The sequence below is a fragment of the Prunus persica genome, chromosome G6 (genome assembly GCF_000346465.2).
Source record: "Prunus persica cultivar Lovell chromosome G6, Prunus_persica_NCBIv2, whole genome shotgun sequence".
Classification (NCBI taxonomy): Eukaryota; Viridiplantae; Streptophyta; class Magnoliopsida; order Rosales; family Rosaceae; genus Prunus; species Prunus persica.
The window spans coordinates 7486320-7494087 of NC_034014.1; the positions used below are offsets into that span (position 1 = coordinate 7486320).

The 7768-nt window shown below is 40.2% G+C and overlaps 1 pseudogene; it reads right to left on the minus strand.

Annotated features, from left to right (window-relative positions):
* LOC18773453 lies at positions 440 to 6733 on the minus strand (annotated as a pseudogene).

Genomic DNA, 7768 nt, shown 5'->3' on the forward strand with positions numbered 1-7768 from the left:
AAGAACCTACAACAACAAACAAAAAGCCCCAGAAATTCGGAGAGAGAGAAAGGAAGGAAGAGGAGAAAGAAGGGGGGACGGGTAAAGAGAGGAGGGGCAGAGACTAACTCCCCCTTGTTGCGGCCCTGAAGGGAGGCTATCGTGTTTGGGTTTGAGAGCGTTTCAGAGGCTACTTGATAGCTATATGGATGGATGGAGGGGCCAATTGTGTAGCGGTTTGTAACTTTATGGTTATTTTTATCAATTTTTAGAAAACTCCGATCAAAACTTCTACATACTCCAAGATAGGGCATGAAAACTACTTCTTATATATTGCATATAACACATCTCCACTCATTATTCAGAGTTCATCATTAGTTTTGGAAATTCTTATACCATTATCTAGTGTCCATTAACACACATCTTATTCATATTTATATAACTAGCTTCAATATATTAATTACTTTCCAAATTTGGCTTTGTAGTCCCTCCAGAGCTGATCAACTGTCCTCCCAGTGATGTCTTTAAAGAAGTTGACACTGTAACCAAATCTCATCTTCCTGTTCAGATTTGCTACAAACTCAGTTTTAACATTCTCGCAGTAGTCTAGGAACCGTGCAGTTACATCATAACCTTGGTCCCAACGATTATCCTCACCATTTTTCACCCAATGATCAGGCGTATAGCCTGCTTTCAACCTCACAAAGTCTGCAATGCCCTCTATTAACCCACTAGGAGCTCCGCCATTGCCATTCCACTGCCATACATGCGTCATCTCATGGAAAATTAATTACCCCGTTGAACTCGTATACGAGATTTCCCATGCCTGGCTTTATGCTTTGGATAGAAGGTGTCAGATATCGATGTTAATGAAAATATAGCAGGTCCTAATTGTGAGAATAGCAATATTGAACAGAGTTTAACAGAGAAAAGCAGAGATCTTAGAAGAAGAATTGATGTATTCATACTTGATTATTCAACACAGTACAGTAATCGGTTTTATACTAGCTTGACAAAGCTTTGTGTACACGTTTCTAACCTCTTAGCCTTTCTAACTACTTTAACAGAACTCTAAAACTGCCTAACAGTCTTAACAATATTTCAACAACTCTCTTCTTCAATCTTCTGACATGTGGCAGAATTAGGACCTTTGATATCTTTACATGCCCCCTCAATCTCATGCTTGGAGGAGCCAAGCATGAGATTGGAACAATGATGCTGGAATAAAGGGATAGACAGCCCCTTAGTGAGAATGTCAGCAAATTGTTCTGCAGAAGAGACATGTTGCACAAGTAAATCACCCCGAATGACTCGTTCTCGAACAAAATGATAATCAATCTGTAGATGTTTCATTCGGGAATGAAACACTGGGTTGGAAGAGAGAGCAATAGCAGAGATATTGTCACAATGAATTAAAGGAGGAACATGTAATGGAACGTGCAGATCACAGAACAACTGTCTGATCCATGCAAGTTCAGCAGCCGTAATCGCCAAAGCCCTATACTCTGCCTCAGTGGACGAACGAGAGACAGTATGTTGCTTCTTAGAAGCCCAAGAAATAGGACTAGAGCCTAAGTAAACAATAAATCCCGAAACAGATCTGCGGTCATTAGGATCCCCAGCCCAGTCAGCATCACTATAAGCGTGCAGATGAAGAAGACCAGGCTTAAACCAAATGCCAAAATCAATGGTTCCTTTCAAATACCTCAGGATTCTCTTAACTGCCACAACATGAGATTCCATAGGATTATGCATAAATTGACAAGCTTGATTCACTGAGAAGGCAATATCTGGCCTTGTGAAAGTGAGGTACTGCAAAGCACCAACAATGCTTCTATACTGCTCTGGATGAGAATAAGGTTTGCCATCATCTTTCAAGAGTCTGTGATAAGGAAGACAAGGAGTAGGACACGGTTTTGAATCCTGCAAATCAACCTTGCCAAGCAGTTCCTTGATATACTTAGTTTGAGACACAAACAAGCCAGCAGACTGATATGAAATTTGGAGCCCCAGAAAATAAGTCAATTGGCCTAAATCCTTCATATCAAACTCCTGAGTTAAAGCACTAATTACAGATGCAATAAGAGATGAATTACTGCCAGTAAGAATGATATCATCAACATAGAGAAGCAAAACCACAGTACCAAGTGACGAATGGTGAAGAAAGAGAGATGGATCCGCAGTTGAAGCTTGAAAACCCAAGCTTGGTAAGAAGCTAGTAAATCTTTCATTCCAGGCACGAGGAGCCTGTTTTAAACCATACAAGGACTTCTTGAGTCTGCAAACAAAATCAGAAGAATAAAGCTTACTCTCAAAGCCTTGAGGTTGTGTCATATAAACCTCCTCTTGAAGAACACCATGCAAGAACGCATTTTTAACATCAAGTTGCCGTAAGGACCACTGAAACTGAGCGGCCAGAGCCAGAACTAATCGAACAGTGGTTGGTTTAACTACCGGACTGAAGGTTTCATAATAATCAATACCCTCCTCTTGACTAAATCCCTTAGCAACCAAGCGAGCCTTATGCCTAGCAATAGAACCATCTGCATTCTTCTTGATCCTATAAACCCATTTACAGCCAACAAGATTCTTATGAGCTGGGAGAGGAACCAAATCCCAAGTACCTTGAGCATGAAGAGCCTCAATTTCCTCCCGCATGGCAGATTGCCATTCCGGTGATTGAGAAGCAGCCTTGAAAGAACTAGGCTCAATTGTAGAGAAATCAGTAGAAGTAGAAGCAGAAAAAGCCTTCCTCTTGGAGATGCCATTTTTAGACCGTGTTGTCATAGGATGCAGATTTATAGATGGTAGAGGCAAGACAACACGAAGACTTTCAGGCTGAAAATCAGGATCCACAGGGAGAGGAGACTGTGTAGCTGAATGTGTAGCAGAAGGGGAAGTAGTCAAAGGTTCATTGGCTTCAAAGGTGGAAGGAGAAGGTGAGGCAATGGAAAGAGAAGAGAGAGGTGATAAGACAGTATTAGTGAATGAAATGGATGGAGGAGGAGAAGAGGAAGGGAGATACGGAGATGAAGAGATACTTACTGGATGGACAGATGTGAATGGAAACATAGTTTCATCAAATAGGACATGTCTAGTGACAAATAGTCTATTGGTAAGGAGAGAAAAACAAATATAGCCTTTATATTGTCCTGCATAGCCTAGAAAGACACAAGTAGAAGTTTTTGGCTGAAGTTTGTTTGTATTATAAGGCTTGAGCAAAGGAAAGCAAGCACAGCCAAATACCTTTAGATGAGTAATGGCTGGGGCAGATCCAAACAATAAGAAATAAGGAGATTTTAAATGAAGAGTTTTACAAGGCATCCTATTGATCAAGTAGACTGAAGTAGCACAAGCATGAAACCAAAATTTTGGTGGTAAATGAGCAGTTTGCAATAAAGTGATAGCAGTCTCTAAGATGTGTCGGTGTTTTCTCTCAGCTAAGCCATTTTGTTCAGGTGTATAGGGACATGATTTATGATGAATGATACCTCTAGCAAGAAGAAAATGTTGAAATTTATGACTAAGATACTCACCACCTCCATCACTTTGAAAAACCTTAAGAGAAGCAGAGAACTGAGTGACTAAGTAAGCATGAAAATGAACAAAAATAGAGTAAACTTCTGCTTTATTGATCATTGGAAAGAGCCAAGTAAATCGAGTACACTCATCTACAAAGCTAACATAATATTTGAACCCCTCAACAGATATTGTTGGAGAAGGACCCCACACATCACTATGAATCACCTCTAAAGGTTTGACAGATTTTACTGCTGGATAATGAAAAGGAAGTTTAGCTAGTTTGCCTTCTAAACAATGATGACAGATAGATTGGACTTTGTCTGAAGAAAAAGGAACCTGTGTTTGATGTAAAAGAGCAGTAGTAATGATATTGGAGGGATGACCAAATCGCTTGTGCCACAGACTAGTGTTTACTGGATGTCCAAGAAAGCAGAAATGTTGTTTGAGGAGAGAAGCAGCTGGAGTAGGATGAGGCTGTGAAGGAAAGAAAGGAATTGAATATAGGCCAGCTCTACACAGCCCCTTGAGAAGAACACTCCCCGTGAGTTTGTCCTGAATCCAAAAGCCAAATGCATCACATATAAATCTGCAGTTATTATCTTTACATAACCGATGCACAGAAAGCAAATGCTGAGATATCTTTGGCACATGCAAAACTTTCGATAATTGGAAAGAACACTGAGGAGTATTCAAAGAAGAAGAGCCAACACTAGAAATACTCAAACCTGAACCCCCCGCAGTGGTGATAGTCTCATTTCCTAAGAAAGGGGTAGCAAGACTGAGTTGAGACAAATCAGACGTCATATGGGCTGTTGCTCCAGTATCAGCTACCCAAAATTGCTCAGCTGATGAGGAAGGAGAACAGTCGGCATGCATTGCAGTAAGATTGGATGAAGGAGGTTTGCCTTGATAGGAAAAATTGCCTCTGTGGTAACACTGAATAGCGGTGTGGCCATACTTCCAGCAAATTTGGCATTGAACAGAGGAACTAGGACTTGTGAATTGCTGATGTCGCTGATAACAATCAGCAGCAAGATGACCTTTCTTGTTGCATATTTGACAAGTTGGAATATCAGTACCCGAACCAAGGATGCCAGGGCCAGAATTAGGTGGAGCTTGATACGGTCTTGGACTAGAAGAAAACTGATGCCGAGGTCTGCCTCTTCCTCGATAAAAGGAACCTCTATTAGGGCCAGATTGGAAACCACCATTATGTGAAAAAGAGCCACCATTAGAGCTAGAGTGGACACCTCCATTGAGACCACCATGAACACCACCATTGTGGCTAGATGAAATAGAAGATGGGACAGACGGGGAAGTGTCAGCAAGAACAAGAGATGTTCCTTGGAATGATTGATTGTTCGCCATCATTGCAGAGGCAAAAGGAGTGGCAGAGCAAGTATGTTCAAGAATGGCCTCTTCAGCAAGCAACTGAGATCTAAAATCTTTAAGAGAGAGCACATTTTCCCTGCCTCGAACCATACACCGAAATGTATTATATTCTGGGGGAAGACCATTAAGAGCCAAGATGACAATATCATCATCATCAAAAGAAACCCCAGCAGCAGCAAGATGATCTCTAGCATCCTTTATCTTGTGCAAGTATTGAGAGACTGGGTCAGCACCCTTCTTGATATTCTGAAGCTCACTTTTCATCTGAAAAATCCTAGCTTTGGTAACCATAGAAAATCTGTCCTTCAACTGAACCCACATATCATGAGAACTAGTACACCCAATGACATATGAGATTGCAGCAGAAGAAAGGGTGGCAATTAGCAATTGCATCAAGGCACGATCATGCATCTTCCACACTGCATAAGCATCAGTTTCCACACCTTCAACAGCAGAATCTTCATCAAAACGAGGAGGACACAGCCGTGAACCATCAACAAACCCCAATAAGCCATGACCTTCAAGAAGAAGCTGCATCTGAAAATTCCAAGTGAGATAATTTGCATCATCAAGCTTAACTGTCACAGAAGTAGAGACAGTGGGAATTAAGGTAGTAATCGGAGATTGAACAATTTGAAGTTGAGTAGCAGTCACCATGATGAGTATTCAGGAAGATAATAGGTTTGAGAAGAAAAGAAATGGGCAATAGAACAAGCAGAAGTTTCTGTGAGGTAAAAGAACAAACAGGTGGTAGGCAGAGCAAAGACTACGAAAGGGAATAGTGGGGTTGAAGAGGGAAAGAAGCTCGATGAATGAACAAAGAAGAAGAGAAGAGAGGATAGAGACAGAAGAACAGAAATTGCAGCAAAGAAAAGGAATGCGGAAGCTCAGGATCGTACTATGGCGATGATACCATGTGAGAATAGCAATATTGAACAGAGTTTAACAGAGAAAAGCAGAGATCTTAGAAGAAGAATTGATGTATTCATACTTGATTATTCAACACAGTACAGTAATCGGTTTTATACTAGCTTGACAAAGCTTTGTGTACACGTTTCTAACCTCTTAGCCTTTCTAACTACTTTAACAGAACTCTAAAACTGCCTAACAGTCTTAACAATATTTCAACAACTCTCTTCTTCAATCTTCTGACATGTGGCAGAATTAGGACCTTTGATATCTTTACACTAATAACTACGGTTTACCTATTAAGGTTTAGGAGAATGGTAAGAATGTTAAATATATATCGATATTAGTGAAAATATATGTGATCTTAAAACATATATAATTATATATATATTGAAGAAAATAAAAACATATTATCGAGAGAAATTATATGAAATTTAGTATATATGGAGTATACCAGGAGGTCTTAAGCACTAATCATTCATTTCTGTCCATTCCACCATGCCATCTTACGATCTGAACTGCTCATTTTGTAGGTCATCATTCAAGGATTATCTTTGGAAAACATCAGCATAGTCAGACATCGCATATAAGAATGAACGGTCGGATCATAAGATGACATGATTGAGTGGTCCCAAATAAGTGGTTAGTGTCGTATTAACTTACTAACCGGTTAGATTTTGAGCATGCATGTATATATCTATGCTCGTCAATAAGAGAAATAGCAAAGAATTTCATTTACAGAGGATGTCACGTCAGAAATTTTGTGGCATACCTGGTTGTATTGAGCACGAAAATGGATCTCGTTATTGCTTGTATATGCAACACCACCTATGTTTTCTACGATCAAGGTTACGAGCTGCACATTCTTTCTCTCTGAAGGAGATAAGGTTTGCTTAAAGAGGTTCCAAATGAAGTTTGTAGCGGTACTCATTCTATCCACAGGGATGATACCTCCAAGCTCATTTTTGAAGTGCCTCCAGGGTTGTTCACAGCTGGGTTTTTGACGATGTAGTTGACAGCATGTGTTCCATGCTGAGCAGCTAGGGCTGAGAGAGAGATGAGGAAGAAAGAAAGGGAAAAGCGAGCCATGTTGCTTGTGACTCAAAAAGTGTTTGATCTATGTGGCTTATATAGAGTTCATCTGTCACCCTTAATCAATTCGCGTTGATGTTCTTTCTGATTGTAAATAAGGAGATGAAGTGGGGCTCACATAATTTAGATCTTTGTGATAACCAGTCAAATATGAATAGAGGAAACGAAGAAGAAAACTAAAAAAGGTTCTGGATTTCTTTTTATTGATTCTCTCTATTGATCCCATACAATATTAGCTTACTCAATATTTATAGAGTTTTGGGTTTTGCAGAATACATGAGCTGTCAAAGACTTAAGCTTTAAGCTAATTAACAAACTCACTTAACTAACTGACAGCTGGCACTCCAGCTTTAGACTACTTGGCTAAACTTAATATAACTCTAACATTCCCCCTCAAGCTAAGCTGGTGGGCCCAGCTTTAGATTGGAGCAGTGTTGCAAAAAGACTGGACTGTGAAGCCCCTTGGTGAGCACATCAGCCACCTGTTCTTGTGTAGGCACATATTGAACAGAAATGTCCCCACGCTGTACCCTTTCACGAACAAAATGAAAATTGATGTCTAAATGTTTGATCCTGGAATGAAAAACAGGATTTGAACTTAAGGCAAGAGCAGACAAATTATCACAATGCAAGATAGGAGGGGCAGCAAGAAACAAATGCATATCCTTAAGAATCTGTCGTATCCACGAAACCTCAGAGGCAGAATGAGCCAAAGCCTTATACTCGGCTTCTGTAGAACTTCTTGAAACAGAAGTTTGCTTTTTAGATTGCCATGAGATGGGATTGTTCCCAAGATAAACCACATAACCAGTGGTAGAGTGCATGGTATTAGGATCTCCTGCCCAATCCGAATCACTATAAACCAGCAGTTGCA